This window comes from Perca flavescens, chromosome 11, assembly GCF_004354835.1.
Source record: "Perca flavescens isolate YP-PL-M2 chromosome 11, PFLA_1.0, whole genome shotgun sequence".
Classification (NCBI taxonomy): Eukaryota; Metazoa; Chordata; class Actinopteri; order Perciformes; family Percidae; genus Perca; species Perca flavescens.
Window position 1 is genome coordinate 13,080,179 of NC_041341.1, and position 20,923 is coordinate 13,101,101.

The 20,923-nt window shown below is 40.6% G+C and overlaps 1 protein-coding gene across 2 annotated transcripts in view; it reads left to right on the forward strand.

The window, feature by feature from the left end:
- The first annotated feature begins 3,613 nt into the window (after nucleotides 1-3,613).
- arhgef49 (Rho guanine nucleotide exchange factor 49) overlaps nucleotides 3,614-20,923 on the forward strand; it is a 69,833-nt gene continuing 52,523 nt past the window's right edge. For both annotated transcript variants that reach the window (XM_028591047.1, XM_028591048.1), the window contains exon 1: nucleotides 3,614-3,887. The gene's annotated coding sequence lies outside the window, so the exon portion shown is untranslated. The remainder of the gene's footprint in view (nucleotides 3,888-20,923) is intronic.

Genomic DNA, 20,923 nt, shown 5'->3' on the forward strand with positions numbered 1-20,923 from the left:
TTGGCCAGGCGGACAGTTCCCTTGTCTGATTTGTTCAACGTCTGTTAATCAAGATTTCGTGATGACGGGGCAGCTAAATGGTAAATGTCATGGTTTCTAATGCTCCAGCTGTGTTTTGAAGAGATAAAGATACATTCAAAACAAGACTGGACACTATAAAAATTATGCATAAAGACATTAATACTAAATTCTTATATTTTTAGTTATTGTACGCAAGATTATCTAAGTCCTTCCCAAACCTTAACATTTTTCTGGTTTAATTCAATTTGTACATCGATACATTTACCCTTATGACAAACGAAAGAATAAATATGGTTTATTCACTATAATAGTATACAGTATTGGGTCATGATAATCATCATGACAGACTCAATAAAATGTAAACAAGTATGGATGCTAAACAGAATTTATCATAATTATTTATTTCAGATACGTGTGTGATAGACGCAGTTGTCCACTTATTCACTTAGCTCTTAATACTATTACAAACAGACCCAATAGGGTAAAACAGGTTGCAAGAGCTAGGTTGGCATGATTATTTTTCAGAAAGACAATTAATATGTAAAACACAATATGTAAAGATTTTTGAGACAGGAAAAAACAGGTGATGCTCGTTAAGCAAACACATCAAAATCCAAATCCAAAATATAAAGAAGTCTGTCTGGCTCATGAGTTCATTGCTAATATAGCAGGAGAGCCTTGTGCCTTTTGTGTGTGAAAACCCTGGCAGTGTGTGCAAACTTCAATTTTCCATTAAAACTAATGAGAAACAGTTTATGTTCTTGATAGTGTATTTAAAAGATTCAAAAAAATAAAACCAAGATAAATATCAATTTATTATTTACTGTGGTATTATCTGTGGTGCATGTGTACAGTCTGTTTTGTGCATGATATATATTTGATAGTATGCTCTTTTGTATGTTAACTTAATAGGTTTTGTTGATTTATCATATTTTTAGAAAGGTGCCACTGCACAATAATTTCCTTCGGGATTAAATACATTCTATTATAGATACATGTTACTATTTTTTTCTGTTGACCACTGAACACATTTCTTTACAAATAAACCAATAGAATGCATTTAAAATGTCAGTGTCCATAGCAAATAGAATCTCAACCCACAGGCCCCAACATTGACAAACTACCTTTTACACAAAATTAGCAGCATCACTGGGCTAAGCTAAACCTAATTACTAAATTAGCTTAAAGCACAGTAGATATGTCCTGCAGGTCTGGCAATGAGAGACTAATGAACTGCTGCAGCAATACTTACTGAGTGCTGTTTCAAGCTGCACAGGCTGCAGGGGCTCTGGGCTCCAAGAGCCCCGTGGCAGTGAAAATAATCTGTTTTCCTTTCTTCAAACTGTTAATGATTCCTAAGCCCCTACATTCCCGCCCTGTCTGCACTTTACTGAGGCCATATGCTCTGCTGCCTTCAAACATTAAAGGATCAACATCCAAGACAAGTGGAATGTCAAGATTACACAAGCGTATAGTATGAACCATTGTCAAAACATGGTCTTCCTGTCTACTTATGTGCCTGTGTGCAGGTGGTTCGGTGAGTAATCAGGTATGGAAGAAAAGTGGTTTGGGAGATGCTATGGGATCATCTGAAATAGGAATAAACAACAGAGCCGTACCCAACAGACAGTGGGGCTCTACATTAGCCAGCTCTGTCACCTTTGACCTCCATGTTATAGAGTAAGAATCAAAGTAAAGTTCATCAGCTGCATGAAAATTCAGAGTATGAAGATGTAGGAAAGGTCTCAAAAGGGGACAACAAAGATTAGTAAAACAGGATAGGGCTATTTCAGGCAATCCTATTGACTTTAATGGCTTGCATTTCCATTTTATGTGCGATTAGAATCCCAAAATAGCTAGTGCTTGACCAAGATGGATCGCAAAAGGACAGGAATCCTGTTTCACTGTATCCGTATCCCTTGTGAAAAGAAACCAGGGGTCTGTTTCCATGGATGGAGGTAAACAGTGGTTGTTTGATATCAATTACTGTGGTGGTTGCCCTTGGACTGCAGGAGGTAAGGTTTACTGTTTCCAAGCAACTATCCACAAGTTACCAATGAGATTGGAGGAGAGTTCCCAGGTTGTAAGATAGGTGCAGTGGTGAAAGCAGTCTTTACTCTTTTTCACTTTAGCCAGAGTAGACTAAGCAGCTCATGTCTGTAATCTCAATTTAATATTATGAATGATGCTCTTTTGGAGTGTGTGACAGTTTGTTAGCCTCTTTCTGTTGTTTGTATTATATTTATTGTTGTAGCAATGCTTTTATGTTGCCTTCTTGGCCAGAACTCACTAATCTCATCATTTTTGTGACAAATGTTGGAAACAAACAGCAAACACCTACAGTGTGTGAGATAACCACAATCAGCTGTTTTTAGCTGTCTTTTGGAGCATGTCCCAGTCAAGTCTCAAATCTTTTAATACCAAATCTCAAGTTAAGTCTCAAATCCCGAAGACTTGTCCTAGTCTAGATAAGAACTAGAGAGCTCAATGTTTTTACTTTCAAGCCTCAAGTCAAGTCCTCATTTTTGTGACTTAATTCTGACTTTAGTTCACAGCTTTGTGTATGTTAAAAATGTTGATGTTGTACATTGAGGTGTTGTTTTATTCAACTAACTTAAATCCTAAGATGTTTCAAATATTTTGTCTACCGCCACATTTACATGAACATGGAAGAGCAAACATAGTCGATGCAATCCAATGCAACACCACACATTTTATCCTAATGACCATGATAATAACGTATAGAAAAGAAGCAGCTCCTCAACACACAATTTGTATTGGATTGCATTATATTATATAAATTGCATAAGTCTTCTTGGCACTAGTGTCATTGTTGTTATTACAATTTCATAAAGGTATGTTATGTACAGTACTAATCCTGATATATATGCTACAGTGTATACCCCAATACATATTAAACCTTATGATTTTACTTTCAGTTATCACATTTTCCCATTGCTATTTATAAAGGATATATGTTTCTTTTTTCTGTCCACTCAGTGTAGAAAAGAAGAGGAGCCAGAAGACACATCAGATTAAGACTGACTGAATGATGGAGAGAGAAACACCACCATGATCTGGGCTGAGGAGGGGGACATATGGGCTGAGTGTGGCCACAGGCAGCCTTTTTTAATCTGAGCCAATCAGGAGCAGAGTGAGATCAGAGCCCTGAGCGTTTGTCCTATGGTAAATGCTGCCTCCACTTGCTGTCGGAAATAGAAAAATCACACTATGAACATCCAACGGAATGTGGTTGGGCCAAAAATGTATTATGATCCCTAATAGTCACCTCCACAAAACATAACCTGTTAACTGCTCATCATAACACGCGTATACCGACAAACAGACAATATTTTCTAAGTTTCTGAGCCTGTTTCCAAAAATGGCATTGGAATTTCTGCAGTTATGAGACCTATTCGGAATGAATTTGGACTGTGTTTTAAATGTATTTAGGCTACATGCAAAACAATATTTTATTTCTATATTTACTATTTAAATCACACCATATTACCTGACTTTAAGGTGAAGAAAGAAGACATTTCCAGATTTAAAACTGAGGGTGATTTTACTGTTTTTACTTGAAGGCAGCACAGTTCCCAAGGAGAACCCCGCAAAAGAAAGAGGTCGTGTATCCGGGATCCTCCGGTAAAAATCCCTCAAACCAGCACGAGGAAAGGACAGAGAATGAATGGACATCCAACCTGTGTGTGATTTTATGTCGGTGCCGTTACCGTCCGCCCTGCACGGTTCCCGGTCTGCAACTCACATCAGACCCTTCAGTCTGAGGAGCAGCGAGTGTTCAACCTGCTGCCTGACTTCTTCTCTGATGGGAAGGAGGTGAAAGCGTCCTGAAAGTAACTCTCTGAGTAAGTAGCCGAATGACACTAATTGTATTTTGTTATAAAATCAAAAGGCAGATAATGATGTCTGATTGATGAAGCCAGTATTTTTGCTTTACTATGCGCACAGATTTGTAAAATGTGCGCACGGATTTAGGCTCTCTTTTCCCAGGGGGGCTCCATTCAATGCACCTGAAGTAGGGTGTTGGTGTTGTGTGTGTTTGTGGTCCTCAACTGTGATTTTACACTGAAAGCAGTCTTTATACACAGGCTACATGTAGCTTATAGCAGGCAAATTTGACAATCAGAATCAGCTTTAATGGCTAAATAGGCCTAAGTGTAAACACATACAGGGAATTTGACCGGTGCTTTGACTTTCAACGTACACAGAAATAGACATTCATGTACAAATACATGGGCGACATTGAATAGACATTTGCATGTTGTCACTCTGCAACCTGTCACAGTTTCACTTCATGTTGCTCCTGTTTGAATAATAGAAAAAGAACCTTGGAATTTGTGTGGTCTGCAAATATCTTTGTTTTTCATCCTAAAGAGTTCTTTATTGGTTAATAATTTAATCTATTTAACAACACAAATGCTCATCACAATTTAAGGGAAACCTTAAGTAATGTCTTAAAATGTGATAAACATAGTGAAACCTCAACAATACTGAGGTATATTTGTTATAGAAGATGATATTTTGCTATATATTGCCACTTTTATGGACCTTGCTGTGAGATATTTGGTCAACCACTGTTTTGAAGCTCGAGAATGAACCCTCAATGTCAACTTTTAGGACAAGAAGTCCTTAAAGGGCTAAAAAAAACTTAGAAAGATCATGTGCCATATTCGCAAAGCTCCAGAACAGCTACTTAGTGGAACTTGTGGGGGGATTATTTTGTCAACATCACATTTGGTATGAAACGGGGAAAAAACAGCAAATTGTTTCTTCTATTTAAGAAACTATGACACACATTTTTATATTTGAGTCTTTATAAATGACTTGAATGATTATTTCATTATCCAAATTGCTCTTGATTAAATGTCTTTTGATCGACTTATCAAGTAGGCCTAGTTGACTGACTAATCGGACCTAGTCTTGAATAATTGGTTTTGTAGTGCAAAGCTCAGGCTGCACCAGAAATGACATTCTGACTCCCACACTAAATAACTTAATGCCATTACATGGGTCAGATAAAGGAAACAGCTGCCAGCTTGAGCTCTCCTCACCTTCGGGAATTGTCTTGACAGCCTGAACACTGTCCTCAGTCTCAAACAGTCCTATAACAGTGGTGTCTGTAGGTTAAAAAAAAAAAAAAAAAAAAAAAAAACAAGCTCAGCTGAGGAGATTTCTGTTGGTCAATATGATTTCTACCCAAGATGGGAGAGTGGAAAACCATGCTGCAATAGTAATAAGACTGCATGTGTCTTTATTTTCTGTTCTCTCTATGTGATGCCATTTTATACTGTAAATGAAATAGCAAGGCTGAAGGCAGTGTAGTTATTCCTTATATCCTTTAGGGAGTCCCTGGAGTCTCCTGGGAGTCCTTTAGCACAACATTTTGGGGGATGACTGGGCTGCAGCAAGCAGGTGCATCCAAGCCATGACTGGAAATGCCTCTAGGGCTGATGAGAGTGCTGGCTGACTTCCAGACTGTAATCAGATAATGTTAATGAATACGGTAAAAGTGGGTTATTTGCACAAGCGGCAGCTTCTTTGTTTTCCGGGAATGGAAAATACTGTAAAATGAACTTCAGTCTTGCTACACATAAATATTGATGAAGACTGACTTAGTTGGGAGTGTTTTTTTTTCCCCCAAGATGAGGGTCACATGACTGGAAACCATTTGAACTGTCACAGGTGCTCCCACAAAGGCATTCCCCACAGGACGTGTATTAGTGCACCTCGAAACATATTTCTACTTAGCTTGCATAATGTTTGAAGTGTATGGTTGTAAGTAGAAATGATTGGATATAAGAAGAAGAATCTAATTCTTGACTAATGGATCAGTTTTGCTTGTAAACACTACCGTGTAACCGTGTTCTCCATTTTCTCAATCATGTTTGAAAGGAATTCCGCCAAGGCCTTCTCTGCTTTAAATGAACACATCAGTATGTTGGAATTTGATGCATTCATAGATGCTGTTTTCAGGGATATCTGGGAATTACCAACTGTAGCTGCCATTGAGGTCATGTCCTCTGTACTGTTTCTGGGAATTTGGGGGTTTTTACAACCTGGATTGGGTTGCATCAGCTATCCATAAATCCATCTCTTAGTTTGTCTGTAAAGTTCTTAGAAAAGTCACTAGTTTGAAACAAGCTAGTAGTTCTACTAGCTTATTTCAAACTAGTGATTTGCTTAAGCAGGTTGCACCATTAAAGTTAAAGAAATGTCTTAGAGACTTAAGTAATGTGTAAACCCCTCAGATTGAGCCCTGCCAGTGGTGAGTTCCCAAACCCAACATCTTGATGTGGGTCTGGCTTGTCAGGCTAACAGCCCACTAGTCCAACATATTACGAATCCTACTATGGCCACGCCAAGACCCACCCTTCAATAGCATTTATTGGCCAGGCGTCGATGCTTACGCAAGGTAAAGTAACCCCATTTGTACAGGTCCTGTCCCCTGACCAATTGGCTTTCCTAACCCCAACCAATCGAGCTGCTTCGTATGGCGGGACTTGGCGTGGTCTTAGTGGGATTCGTAATTTCGCCACCAAAGGGACGTCGGACTAGCGGGCTGTAGGACCAAAGGGAATTTTTGGGGTTATTGAGAGGTCGGAACAATGGAGGGTCGGAGAAATGGGCAGTCCCCGGATAATCCTGTCTGTTAGAAATGCATAATGCAGAAGTAAATCAACTCGCTCTCAGGACCTTTTTCTTTTACCTTCTAACTGAACGTGACGGACAGACTAATGTTTTACTCAGAGACTCCACACTGTAGAATATTATAGATTTTCCTGCATGCACGGTATTGCTTTGTTGCTCCCTACCTGAGCTCTTCATGGACTTAATCAGTGATGTGGTAAAAGGTCAAACAGTGGACCTGCAGACTCCAACAGCTTCCTGCTAGCTACACACACACACACACACACACACACACACACACACACACACACACACACACACACACACACACGGCCACCTACTGTAAACAGGAGTCAATAACACTAGATTTAATGGGACAGGTCAATCTGTCAGGCTAAGCCTGCAGAAATGCGTGGCAGGTATACTAAGGGCCCTGGGGCCCTCTATTGCTATGTGTGTACACTTGCGACAGGCATTCTGATGTACTGGTTTTGTTTTGGATCAAGATCAGCTTGGCTAGACAGAACATAATTACCTTTCATTAACTTACTGGCTGAGGTCAGGTGTTTTTTTTAGTCCATTGACTTCCAATTAGTAGGATCTTAGGTTATAGTCATTACTTTGGTAATTAAATGTTAAATTAAATGTTTTTTATTCACAGTGTACAAATGACTACAAAATGATACTACTTTACAGTGGGGGAAATAAGTATTTGACCCCTTGCTGATTTTGCAGGTTTGCCCACACATGTAGACAACCGGTCTACATGTGTTTTGTGGATTTGGAGAAGGCGTATGACCGGGTCCCCCGGGAGATACTGTGGGAGGTGCTGCGGGAGTATGGGGTGAGGGGGTCTCTTCTCAGGGCCATCCAATCTCTGTACAACCAAAGCGAGAGCTGTGTCCGGGTTCTCGGTAGTAAGTCGGACTCGTTTCAGGTGAGGGTTGGCCTCCGCCAGGGCTGCGCTTTGTCACCAATCCTGTTTGTAGTATTTATGGACAGGATATCGAGGCGTAGTCGGGGTGGGGAGGGGTTGCAGTTTGGTGGGCTGGGGATCTCATCGCTGCTCTTTGCAGATGATGTGGTCCTGATGGCATCATCGGCCTGCGACCTTCAGCACTCACTGGATCGGTTCGCAACCGAGTGTGAAGCGGTTGGGATGAGGATCAGCACCTCTAAATCTGAGGCCATGGTTCTCAGCAGGAAACCGATGGAATGCCTTCTCCAGGTAGGGAATGAGTCCTTACCCCAAGTGAAGGAGTTCAAGTACCTTGGGGTTGTGTTCGCGAGTGAGGGGACAATGGAGCGGGAGATTGGTCGGAGAATCGGGCGCAGCGGGTGCGGTATTGCATTCAATCTATCGCACCGTTGTGACGAAAAAAGAGAGCTTAGCCAGAAGGCAAAGCTCTCGATCTACCGGTCAGTTTTCGTTCCTACCCTCACCTATGGTCATGAAGGCTGGGTCATGACCGAAAGAACGAGATCCAGGGTACAAGCGGCTGAAATGGGTTTCCTCAGGAGGGTGGCTGGCGTCTCCCTTAGAGATAGGGTGAGAAGCTCAGTCATCCGTGAGGAGCTCGGAGTAGAGCCGCTGCTCCTTTGCGTCGAAAGGAGCCAGTTGAGGTGGTTCGGGCATCTGGTAAGGATGCCCCCTGGGCGCCTCCCTAGGGAGGTGTTCCAGGCACGTCCAGCTGGGAGGAGGCCTCGGGGAAGACCCAGGACTAGGTGGAGGGATTATATCTCCAACCTGGCCTGGGAACGCCTCGGGATCCCCCAGTCGGAGCTGGTTAATGTTGCTCGGGAAAGGGAAGTTTGGGGTCCCCTGCTGGAACTGCTCCCCCCGCGACCCGACACCGGATAAGCGGACGAAGATGGATGGATGGATGGATGCCCACTTACAAAGAATGCAAAAATCTACAATTTTAATCATATGTACATTCTAACAGTGAAAGACAGAATCCCAAAGAAAATTCCAGAAAATCACATCATATGAATTTATTAAAATTGATAACCATCTGATGAGGAAAAACAAGTATTTGACCCCCTGGACAAACAGCAAGTATTCTGGCTCCTACAAGCCAGTTAGTCTTTCTTTAAGACACAGCCCCAATCCGAACCAATTATCTACATCAAATACACCTGCCTCACCTCGTTACCTGTATAAAAGACACCTGTCAACACCCAAACAACCAGCATCCAACATCACCACCATGGGCAAGACCAAAGAGCTTTCTACGGACATCAGGGACAAGATTGTTGATCTGCACAAGGCTGGGATGGGCTACAAGAGAATCGGAAAGCAACTTGGAGAGAAAAGATCAACTGTCGGTGCAGTTATCAGGAAATGGAAGAAGCACCACACCACCGCCAACCTCCCTCGGTCTGGGCCTCCACACAAGATCTTGCCTCGTGGGGTGTCCCTGATCATGCGAACGGTGAGGAATCATCCCAAAACCACAAGGGGGGAACTGATGAATCAACTGAAGGCAGCTGGGACCACAGTTACAAAAGAAACGGTTGGTAACACACTACGCCGTCATGGATTGAAATCCTGCAGCGCACGCAAGGTCCCCCTGCTCAAGAAGAAACATGTACAGGCCCGCATGAAGTTCGCCATTCACCACCTGGACGACTCAGAAGAGGCCTGGAAGAAGGTGATGTGGTCAGATGAGACCAAAATAGAACTTTTTGGCCTCAACTCAACTCGTCGTGTTTGGAGGGCAAAGAACACCGAGTACAACCTGGCTTTTCCGTCCCCTTGGCTGAAAAGCCATCGTATTGAGGGGAGGATGGACGGGGCCATGTATCGTGGAATTCTGGACCGACATCTCCTTCCCTCAGTGAGAGAGCTGAAGATGGGTCGAGGATGGGTGTTTCAGCACGACAACGACCCTAAGCACACCGCCAAAGCAACAAAAGAGTGGCTGAAGAAGAAGCACATCAAGGTTCTGGAGTGGCCTAGCCAGTCTCCAGACCTGAATCCGATTGAAAATCTTTGGAGGGAGCTTAAAATTCGAGTTGCCAGGCGACAACCTCGGAACCTGAATGATTTGGAGGCTGTCTGCAGGGAGGAGTGGGCCAACATCCCTGCCGAAATGTGCACAAACCTTGTCACCAACTATAAAAACCGTTTGACATCTGTGCTGGCCAATAATGGCTTTTCTACAACATATTAACATGCTGTTTGTCCAGGGGGTCAAATACTTGTTTTTCCTCATCAGATGGTTATCAATTTTAATAAATTCATATGATGTGATTTTCTGGAATTTTCTTTGGGATTCTGTCTTTCACTGTTAGAATGTACATATGATTAAAATTGTAGATTTTTGCATTCTTTGTAAGTGGGCAAACCTGCAAAATCAGCGAGGGGTCAAATACTTATTTCCCCCACTGTATATGACTACAGTGTAAACTTCAGTATGATTACTGTTATATGGATTTCTTTGAATGCTTATATTACTGATATTAATAATCTAACTACATTTCAAGATTTTAACATATGTCCTTGCCTGACACTGCCCAACCAACTGATCATAAAACACACAGCTAAAATAATCTTTTAAGTCTTTTAAGCCATTGCCAATAGACAAGTATGCCTTTTCTGTTTTTTTTTTTTTTTGGGGCATTTCTGGATAGGAAAGCTGAGATATGAAAGGGGAGAGAGAGGTGGGAAGACATGTAGGAAAACCTTCACAGGTTGGACTCAAACCCTGGACCTTCTGCGTCAAGGAATAAACCTCTGCATATGTGCACCTGCCCTACCAACTGAGCTAACCGGCCACACTGTTGTTGTTTTTTTTCTGGTATGTCACGTTTGACATCCCGGACACAAAACAGGGTTAGTAAACAGTAGAATTCAGTAGAATTCCTTCAGTGTTCATCGTTCAGGAGGTTTTTACTGGGAGACAAATTATCCGCAGAGGTCTCCCCCTCTCCAAAATATATGGTCCCCTTGATTTAAAACACCAGTAAAACACTGAATATAGCAGTTTCTTGTTAAAAATCTGTGTTTCTCTGACACCCCAGAGGGGCTGCAAACGTTTGCTCAGCTTGTTTCTCAGATAACTAAGATCCAGATGTCTGACTAAAATTCTTCATCGGGTTAAAATATATTGTTAAAAATTCACATGTGATTTTGCATAAATTTGCCGTATTGTGATATACTGTAGATTACAAATACATCCGAAAATGCTTCTCACCTTCATTCACCTTAAGTGAATGTAGCCTGTATACAGTATCAATATCAGAGAAATATTCCTGTTTATTTGACCAAAACAAATCTTAACTCTAGGTCTACTTACTGACTTTTTTCTGGAGCTTTCAACTGCATTTCACAGTCTTTTTTTTTTTTTTTTTTTAGAGGATGGAGGTTTTACTACATTGTAAGAATGGAACTTTGGTCACGTAAAAACTACATTCACTGAGGAAGACTGTATAATGTGGTTGAAAGCTCTGGGAAAAGCTAGTAAGTACGGTTCACTTTTCTATGTCAAACTCTATCTAAGATCAGGAATAAACTTTCATGTTCAACATTCTTGTTCTGTGGTAGACTGGCAATCTCTTCAGGATCATTGTACCCAATGTAAGGCATGGTGGGCTCCAGTACTCATTACCTTCCCCAGGATAAGACGGTATTGATAATGGGTGGATGATTTCAACCACCTCCATCTTGTATAGTACAACCAGTTCCAGCTGTTTTTATCGAGTTTAGTCCTCTGAGAATGCAAACCTCGTCTTGGCTTGAATCAATTATACCTCAGACTTCTCGGAAATGTGTTTTACATCTCACAGTGCAGCCTTTTTTTTCTGTATGTAATAATAACAGAGTGTAAAATGTAATTTCCCCATTGGGGATCAATAAAGAGTATTTAAATAAATAAATACATTTTTCTACATGCAGGCAAATTAATATTTTTAAATAGTATAAAGCAGAACAGAGTCTAGACTAATGTATGTAAAAATCCTCTACTTTGCTCTTGACATCAGTCCAAAGGCACTCAGCCTTCCCAGCCGTGATGAAAGGAATTGCACTTTGATTCAAGGCTATAGTGATTACACTTGCATAAAATGTGGCCCAAATTGTTTACTCGCTGGAAAAGACATCTCTGACGTTAAGGTTGTTGATGGAAAATGCTTTGGAGATTTATATTTAGGAATTCAAGTCAACAAGAATGAAGTAAGCGATATAATGATGATGATGATGGGAGTGTGTTCGAGGCAGCAAATCGGCATCGAACCTCTTACATTGAAGCCGTTGTTCCCTGAGAACCTCCTTTTGTTCTTGCCTCCTGATAAACTGTAACACATCCCCTTGTGTCCCGTTAGAACATCAGTCACAGCTGCATGCACAGCCGTGTGTGTGTGTGTGTGTGTGTGTGTGTGTGTGTGTGTGTGTGTGTGTGTGTGTGTGTGTGTGTGTGTGTGTGTGTGTGTGTGTGTGTGTGTGTGTGTGTGTGTGTGTGTGTGTGTGTGTGTGTGTGTGTGTGTGTGTGTGTGTGTGTGTGTCCTGTCATCCGTCCTCGCCCTTTTACAAACGAAAACAATCATCCTAGAGATTGGTGGATGACAGTCTGGAGTCCCTATCCCAATTATGGACAACCACTAATTACCGGTGGAGTAATTAAAAATCAGGCAGCTGGGGCAACAATAAACTGCTTCTGGGAGACTAACAAGAAATGCTGCTGCTGAAGGTGAAACTGTTATTTATGCCGCCCTTTTACACTGCATTTACATACACTGTCAAAATATGGCTGCATGGGAGTGATTTCCCCCAGTTTTGAGTCATACAGTGCAGTTTGTATCATACAGAGCTGCTTATTGTGTCTTTACTGAGTGAAAAGTGAAGGCTGGAGTAAAAAAGAAAACCGTATTTTAAGAGGCAGACTGAAGAGCAGGAAGGTCACTTGATAAAATGCTAATACGAGCGCTTAGCATCCATGCTCTGTCAGTCTGACAAGGCTGGCTGGCCTGGTTGGCTGAGAGATCTCTTCAAATAAACACACATACAGCACATACAGTACAGATCTCTCTCTCTCTCTCACACACACACACACACACACACACACATGCACACACATGCAGCAGCTTAGAAAAAAATACTGCTTTTGAAGGACATGGATAGTGTATCAGACACCTTCTCTACAAACAAAAAAAGACCATGAGTTTCTCAACCTTGGAGTTGATTTGCCTCACAGGGTTGCTTGATATGCAGACAGAGTCACCAGAAATTTATAAGCTTCAGTAGTCTGATATTTGGTTGATATAAACAGTTTGGAATATGTCCTGACAGTAAACAATATGCTCTAAGCAACTCCAGATTGTACATCTTATAATCAAATTATACAATTTCTGTCAAGCAGTGGTGGAAACCAGCTACAGTAAAATACTAGTCACACATTTACACACAGTCAGTGATAATAATCCAATACTATAATATATAGCAATGTATATCTGAACATGATATATAATGTAATGCATTTACTTATTTTGAATGCATATTGACTTTAACTTTTAAGTATTTTTACGCTGTTGTATTGTGCTCAGAAAAATACACCATTTCACATGATGTGATAGACTCACATGTGAATTTCACTTTTGATGACATCACATACACGTTTGGTTTTCAGACATTTCACATGTAATATACCTAATTATATGAAAACATGAATTCCTCATGCTTCTTTTAAGGAAACAAATAACGAACAAATAAATAAATACAGTATGAATACAATATCCTAAAATTGAGATCACAGGAAAAAACAATCCTAGGAAAACTGTGTTCTGTACTTCATTAAATTGTCCAATATCTTAAACATTTACATGAGAGAAAGTGTCATTTTTAGTGTTTTACTTGCTTACAGCATTTATTTCTAATGTCTGTGTGTTCCCTGAGAGGTGTAACCTTCTCTAATGTGGACTTCATCCCATAATATTGTTATATGGATTAGCCTGCATAATCCCTTTAGGTTTATTAGTCTGCCAGTATTTGCACACAGTAATACAAAACCTGCAATTGTGGCTTGTGATTAGAGCTGGGTGATATGGAGAAAATCATGTATCCTGATATTTTAATATGATGATGTCGATATTGCGGCGATATTGTAGAGTTGACTATTGGTGCTTTCACAAAACCTTAACACAATGAGATTTTTGATAAATAATCACCAATAATGTGGTTACAATCACTAAGTGGGTAAAGGCAAATAATAAAACGGCTAGTAAGCCTGGTAAATTCAGAAAATGACATCACTTTACTGTAATGCAGCCTTTAAAACCAGAAACGGACAACTCTTGTGTCATATCACAATATTACGATAAATTGAAGACAATATCTGGCCTCCTATATCGATGTTGATATAATATTGATATATTGCCCAGTCCTACTTGTGATCGGTGACGTAATGGTAAATAAAAAGGCAGGTTAAAGTACAGTGGAACCTCCGGTGTTCAGTCTAAAAATGTGCATGAACTGTTTCTAATTTGAATGTTTACGGTTTGCTACATCCCTAATAACTCTAGTATCACCTGGAAACCTGGCTTACCGTTCTGATTAGGGCTGAACGATTAATTACATTTGCAATAATATCGTGATATGTTAAAACACGATTTCCTAATCGCAAAGGCTGTGATTTGGTCATGTGACTCCCGAGAGCAAAGCAATCTGCACTCCGCAGAGAAAGCATCAACTTGGCACGCTAACGCTACACCGTAATTTGAGCTGTTGTACAATGGCCTCCGGCTCGACAGAAACTTTAGTCCCAAATAGGAACTGTATGTCACTTGTGTGGGACTATTTTGGTTTATAAAAAGAAGATGATGCGCAACTTCAGGTACTTTGCAAAACCTGTCTTGCTAACGTTGCTACCTCACGGGGTAACACTACGAACCTGTATCAGCACGTAAAAAAAACAACAACAAAAAACACAAAGCCATCTACGACAGTTGCATGGCTAAAATGCCAAACATCAGTTTGTCAAGTAAGCAAAATACCACCTGACAGGCATCACTCACCGAAATGTTTGAAAACGTAACGTTAACTCCATATGAATGTACTTTAAATCGGAACGAGGAATTTACTCAAGCAGCAATGGAGTTTACCGCCAAGGACATGATGCCCCTTAGTACGGCCACCAAGCCTGGGTTCACGGCCACGGATGAGAAGAGCGTAGCTATCGCGCAAGTTTTATCCAAATTAGAAAGTATTCCTTCACTGAAAGAAGAGCAAAAAACGGCACTGGAGGCTTTTCTCGGAGGAAAAGATGTTTTTGCTCTTCTCCCGACTGGTTTTGGCAAGAGTTTGATCTGAGTGGTTGATTTGGCCCGTCTATCACCAACATAGGTGGTGATAGACAGATGGTTTATCCAATCAGCTAACCAGTATTTCCGCCCCTTCCCAAAAGTTCTCCAACGGAAAGTTCCCAGATGGATATGCCAAGCAAATGCGAAGCAATCCATCTGGCGGAGTCAGGTTACGTCTGTTTAACACTGGAGGGAATATAGTGACTTGCACTCGCTCGTCACAGAGTCAGTGAGTGGTGTCCAGAGTCTGGAGATGTTTTTAAGATGAAAAAATGCGGAGAAATTGCTTCTTGTGTGATCATGATCACTATGGCTGATAGTGCCATACTCGCTGCATTGTAGTCTGCGTTGTGTGTTGCTGTTACTGACTAGAGATAATTACGATTTAATATTTGGATATTAATGTTCAGACAGTGATTACATTTAACTTTGAGTTACCTAAATATTTTCAAAGAGGTACAGGCAGATATTTCTCTCCTTTTTTATTTTCTGCATTTTTGTTTTGTTACTGATTGGAGATATACTATATTTTTACTTATTTAACTGTCTAATAAAGTTCAAAGACGGTGTTTAAAAAGTGCAATCCACATGTTTACATGTGTTTATTACAGTCAATAATAATCTAAATACTACTAAGTGTGGTAAAGCCACATATTTGTTTTTATATTTTTGCAATCTGCACTTTAGTTTGTGTGATTTGTTTCTGACTTTCATATGAATGTTTACACCAGGCTTTGTCAGTGCTCAGTATAGTACTGTGATTGAAGTAGTTAAATCAAAGATGTTCATATAAATTCATGCATCACCTAATTTCATCATCACATACAGGCCTGGCCTCCAGGAAAGAACAGTTTGTTTGTTTAATCTATCTAATTGTGTGTTGTTCATACTATACAATGATTTATTGCTTGTCTTTGTTGAATAATACAGAAGACAAAGAGCTTAAAAAAGAATTGCTTATTAAATCGCATTCGCAATATTGGTGAAAAAAAATCGCAATTAGATTATTTTCCAAAATCGTTCAGCCCTAGTGACTGTAATGCAGGTTTCTAAGTCGGACAGAAGATGGTAGGTTGTTACTCTAAAGTTACCTCAACAAGCCGCAGCAGTTTCCTGTCAGTGCAGTGCATTTTTTAAAAGCACAACCTTGCTGATATGGGTTGTGGCAGGGTAAAAGCTCTCTCAGTGCGTGACCTCTCCACCTATCATCTGGTGTAACCATGAGTGAAGCTGCAGACAGGGCTCCAGCTGTGCTCACTCTCCGTCCACATCCAACCTTTTCCTTCTCCTTCGCTAACAACCATTCCTAACACCGCTCTCATTTTCTGCACCTCTTTTCCCCTCTTTTTTTCTCTGCACTACATGCTCTGATGTTCCTGTCTGTTCAAACTCTGTCCAAACGTTCATTTATTTGCTTCTTTCTCCCCCTTGTAGAGACAAGGATTCATAGGGTGTGTCTGCCTTGATTATACATTACAAACAGCACATGGTGGGATGCTAGAGAGGGGTCATTGTAGGGTTATTGTTGCTGCATTAGCGACTACCTATGGTTGCACATAGTGGGGTGGGGAACTGAAGGGGATAGCTTGAAGTGAACTCCTTCACACTAGGGTTGGGTGATATGAAAATGGATACTGTAAGACAATAGAAATTTGTCAACTGGTAGAGATTCTGCTATGCGGTTTATACACAGTTAAATCTTTAACATTTCTTTTTGTATTAGACAATTTAGGGTTAGGGTTAGTTGCAAATCAATGAGCAGGGCTGCTTTATGGCAGTATTGCATTTAGAAGATGTTTACATCTTGATGATTCATGATGAAGTACCTTGATTTGTTAGGTATCACTAGATTAGTTAAAAAGGGACCGTCATGTTTAATCTATCCATCTGTATATCTAACGTGTTCCGCATTAAATTTCCATGAAAGATATTGCAATGTCAGATTACATCTTTTTCATCAAGAATCAAGCAGCACCATTATTATTTTATGTTATCACTTGGTCTGAACTGTTCTTTATGAAACCCCAACTCAGCAAGTTATCTGATGGACACAACAGTGTCAACGGCACTTTCTTAATCTCTTCTGACAACAAGAAACACTCACCAAATGCCTCCCAATGGTTAGACCTGAAGTGATTAACCATTAATGCCTGTTTCACAAAATAAAACAAAAATAGCATTCTGACTGAGTGGATTTTTGCCCAAGAGCATTTTTCCTAAAGAACCAGAAATGAACACGTCACATGCTGTAGTGAGCTTTTGTTCTCTCAGATTTTCCATCCATACAGTGAAGGCAGTGGCATTTTACCGGCAAAACATATTACTCTCAGAGGAGATTGCTCCGTGTGTGTGTGTGTGTGTGTGTTTGTGAGATGTGAAGCCAGATGCAGAATGTTAATGAGACTGAAAGCTGCTGTGCTGCTCTACAGCGTGAAGACGGCTTCTGCTTGTTTGTTGGTGTGTGTACGTGTTTTTATGTCCACAACCTTCCTATGGACTATTAGGATTCAGTTCAGAGCACATTTTCACCAGTAGAAAGGATTATCCTGAAAGCAGCTGAGTTGGCGTGTTGAGTTAAGAGGTTGGTTATAGTTGATCAGCAGATTCCCAGAGGAAACTGTCTGGCTGGAGAGGCTGGAGACCCTGAGCTGGCTCTCAGTGTGCCTGCTTTGCCTTAAGCGATTTGGTTGCTAAAATATGGATTAATCTATTGGTCTGTACATCCTCCCCCCTCTGTCTGTCTCCCCTGCTGTCTCTCACCTTCATGACGTGCTGAAATAGAAAAAATGCTTCTCTATTACAAGAAGATGTTATTAATAATAATACTAATAATAATAATGCATTTTATTTATATAGCGTTTTTTGCAACACTCAAAAACTCAGAGATTGGTATTGTTTTTTTTCTTTTTTTCGCCTGTTAAATGTTGTTTGCAGTTTTTTAAGATCTTTTGTAATCAAATCAGGAAGGAAGTGTCATATGTAAAGCCATCTGAGACAAATCTGTACCAGTAATTTGGGCGACAAAAAAGTGGATGGGAAAGTCCTCTTGTTCCTTAACCTTGTTTGCCATCTAAACTATGATGGTGATGAGCATTTTTTTTGGTGTCTGGAAACACGATAATTGTTGGGTACACAGTGACCAGGTGAAAATTGTTCTCACTGATCTAGGCTTTTTTGTAAAAATTGGCTTGACCTCCAATTAGTTTCTTATTATGTTTCTGTCATGATACAACATACATGTGTTAGACTTTTGTTTATTCACTGGAAAAAATTATAAATCCGTAGAACCATTAAACACTCCATAATTGGATACGTTATCAGCTTTATGTAGTTTACAACTTTATATTTAATGGCAGTACATTACTGTAGCTTGACCTACAACCCTTGTAGCCTGAAAAGTGTGCTACGCTAAACTCAAAAGTTGGATAGAGGCTTGGACCTGGATACACAGAGGCAGCAAGACTTCCAGCACTAGCGTTTTGACCAAAAATGGCACTGTGTTTTAAAAACTTTTCAGGTCCAACTTATTTTCATGACTGTTGCTACAAGTACCAGTAAGAATGTTGGAAATACAATGTTGGGAGACCAGTTTGAGTTATAGATCCATGAGTTTAAGGGATATTATTAGACAAAAAAAAACAGCAATTTGTGATATTTATGATAGCACAATTTAAAACTCTGTAAAGTTATTACAGTGACAATCATTTTAGACTTAAGGTTTTTGCCAGACAACTCTGATCTTATTTAAATGAATACGAAGGCTGCATTTTTTTATGCAGTTCTAATGTTGGTTTGCACACGGTCCTGTGCTCTCCTAATATAAAAAAACACACTTGTTTTGCAGCCTGGCTGCCTTACGTGCAGTTTAACCTCCTTTGAGAAGAAAGAGAAGGAAGAGAACAAAATGTCTCTTTTCAGATAAGGCACTTTTGGTTCATAAACAGCTTTTCCCACAGTGTCTTCACTACTTTCTGTCCATGTTAAATATTAGAAGCTTCTTTTTATGGCAACAGCTTCACTGGTGGCTGTGCCTTTTCATCCAGAGATAGCCCAAGGTCTTCTCTAATGGCTTTTTCCATGTGCCGTTATTCAAAGTGCAGCAACCTTGGACCTTTTACCTTGGAACCTTTGGTTATGTCACCGACGTCATTGCATCGCTCTTCAGCACAACTGTGTTTGATGCAGACATGGACCTCATCCTCATGCAGAATGATTACCTCTGGTACCTCACAGCGCTCGCCTGATGCCTTCATTCTGCCCAAGTACAATGTCAATGAGATTCAAAATCCTTGTCTGAATATTCTGCATTATAATACCTCTTAGCCAGCCCTCTCTATTCATGTGTAAATGCTGATGTTTCTGAAATAAGCACAAGCTTCCTGTTATTACTATGAAGATTGGTTGAATTTTGATGGCTAATGTGTTTCTATCTCCGCCTCCCACGCATCACAGTCTTTAAAAGCTGTTGCATCTTAGGAAAAGAGGAATAACGTTGATCTCTCTATCTTCAGAGGCTAATCTCTCCTCGATTGAAAGTGATCCAGCCAATGTTCCCAGTACATTCAGTCCAGTGCACCATCTGCAGATATGTTGCGTAGGGGCATCAATGTGTCAACAACCCTGTGTTTACTGTATCTACTGAGGCGATTAATTTAGGCTGAATATTAAGAGAGGCGTCCATTTTGCAGATGAATGAAGCCCAGTCGTGTTTCTGCAGAGCAGTAGATTTACTAGGCAATTTCACGTTTGGCTCCTACTTGTTCAGATGCATGCTGGTACCTCTTGGCCCTGTTCTGTTATGTAGCACTATCAGATGAAGTTGAGCTGTTTAACATGGTAAAGAGAGTGCACCTTTTTTTGTTTTAATTCCCCCGTGGTGATATTTCAGCCGGGGAGCCAGTTTAGTGTATATTTGTGGCGATAATGATGATAAAAACGATATTAGCCACCAGCAGCATAATCCTGCAGCGCATCAGTCGCACTAACCAGATCTGTGTGTCATCTGGAGGAGAGCAACAGGGGCGGATCTACAGGGGGGCAAGGGGGGGCAGCTGACCCCCCACTGTAGGGCCTTGCCCCCCCAGCTGCCCCCCTAACTTTGGTGTTCAAAAAACTTTGCTTGTAAAAACAAACTACTATGTGCACAGGCTTCTTAAAACATTTAAACAAACAATTAATTTATATTAATTCATAATAAATAATAATTGTAGATGTAATCTTAGCCCCCTGCCCCTCAAATACTCCGCTACGTCCCTGCATCAAACGTGCAGAGCGGCGTTCGCACATTCTCTGCTGCGGTGTGCTGGCCCTGCATCCCGGCAAAGACTGGAGCAACCGAGCTGCACCCCCGAGCCTCTGAAAGTGAAGTCAGTTTCCCCAGGTGAAGTTAAAACACACGTTTCATGTAAAGTTAAATTTGTAATAAATGTAATGTCTGCTAAAGGCCAGTCAGCATCAACAACAGCGCGTCCATTACGTTACCCAAAAGTCAAATCGCTCCCTCCTGGTTTGTAAGAGCATTCTGCTGTTTGATTAGTTTGATTTCAGTAAAGACAAGAAGAGCATAATACAAAATATTACAAACTGGCATGTTTGAATTCATAACGTTTACAGAGGGTCGCCGTTTCGGTGGCGTTACGTTACAACACACTACACAGTGCTTGCTGGGACTGATCATTTGTATATGATTAGTTAAGGAGTATTATAAAATCCACTTCCTCTCACATATCACGGCAGTATGGCTGCACACATTAAACCAGGCAACATCCTTTACTGTCAAACTGGGAAAACAACAAATACAACGGGGTTAAGAAGGCTAGTCTAAACATAACTGATGTGTGCATGTAATAAATCTCGTCTGATGTTATGTTTTTTAGGCTACTTATTAGCTACAGGGCTATACAGTCTAATGTAATACAAAAATAACTAGAGCTTTTCACACCTTGACTATTGCAGG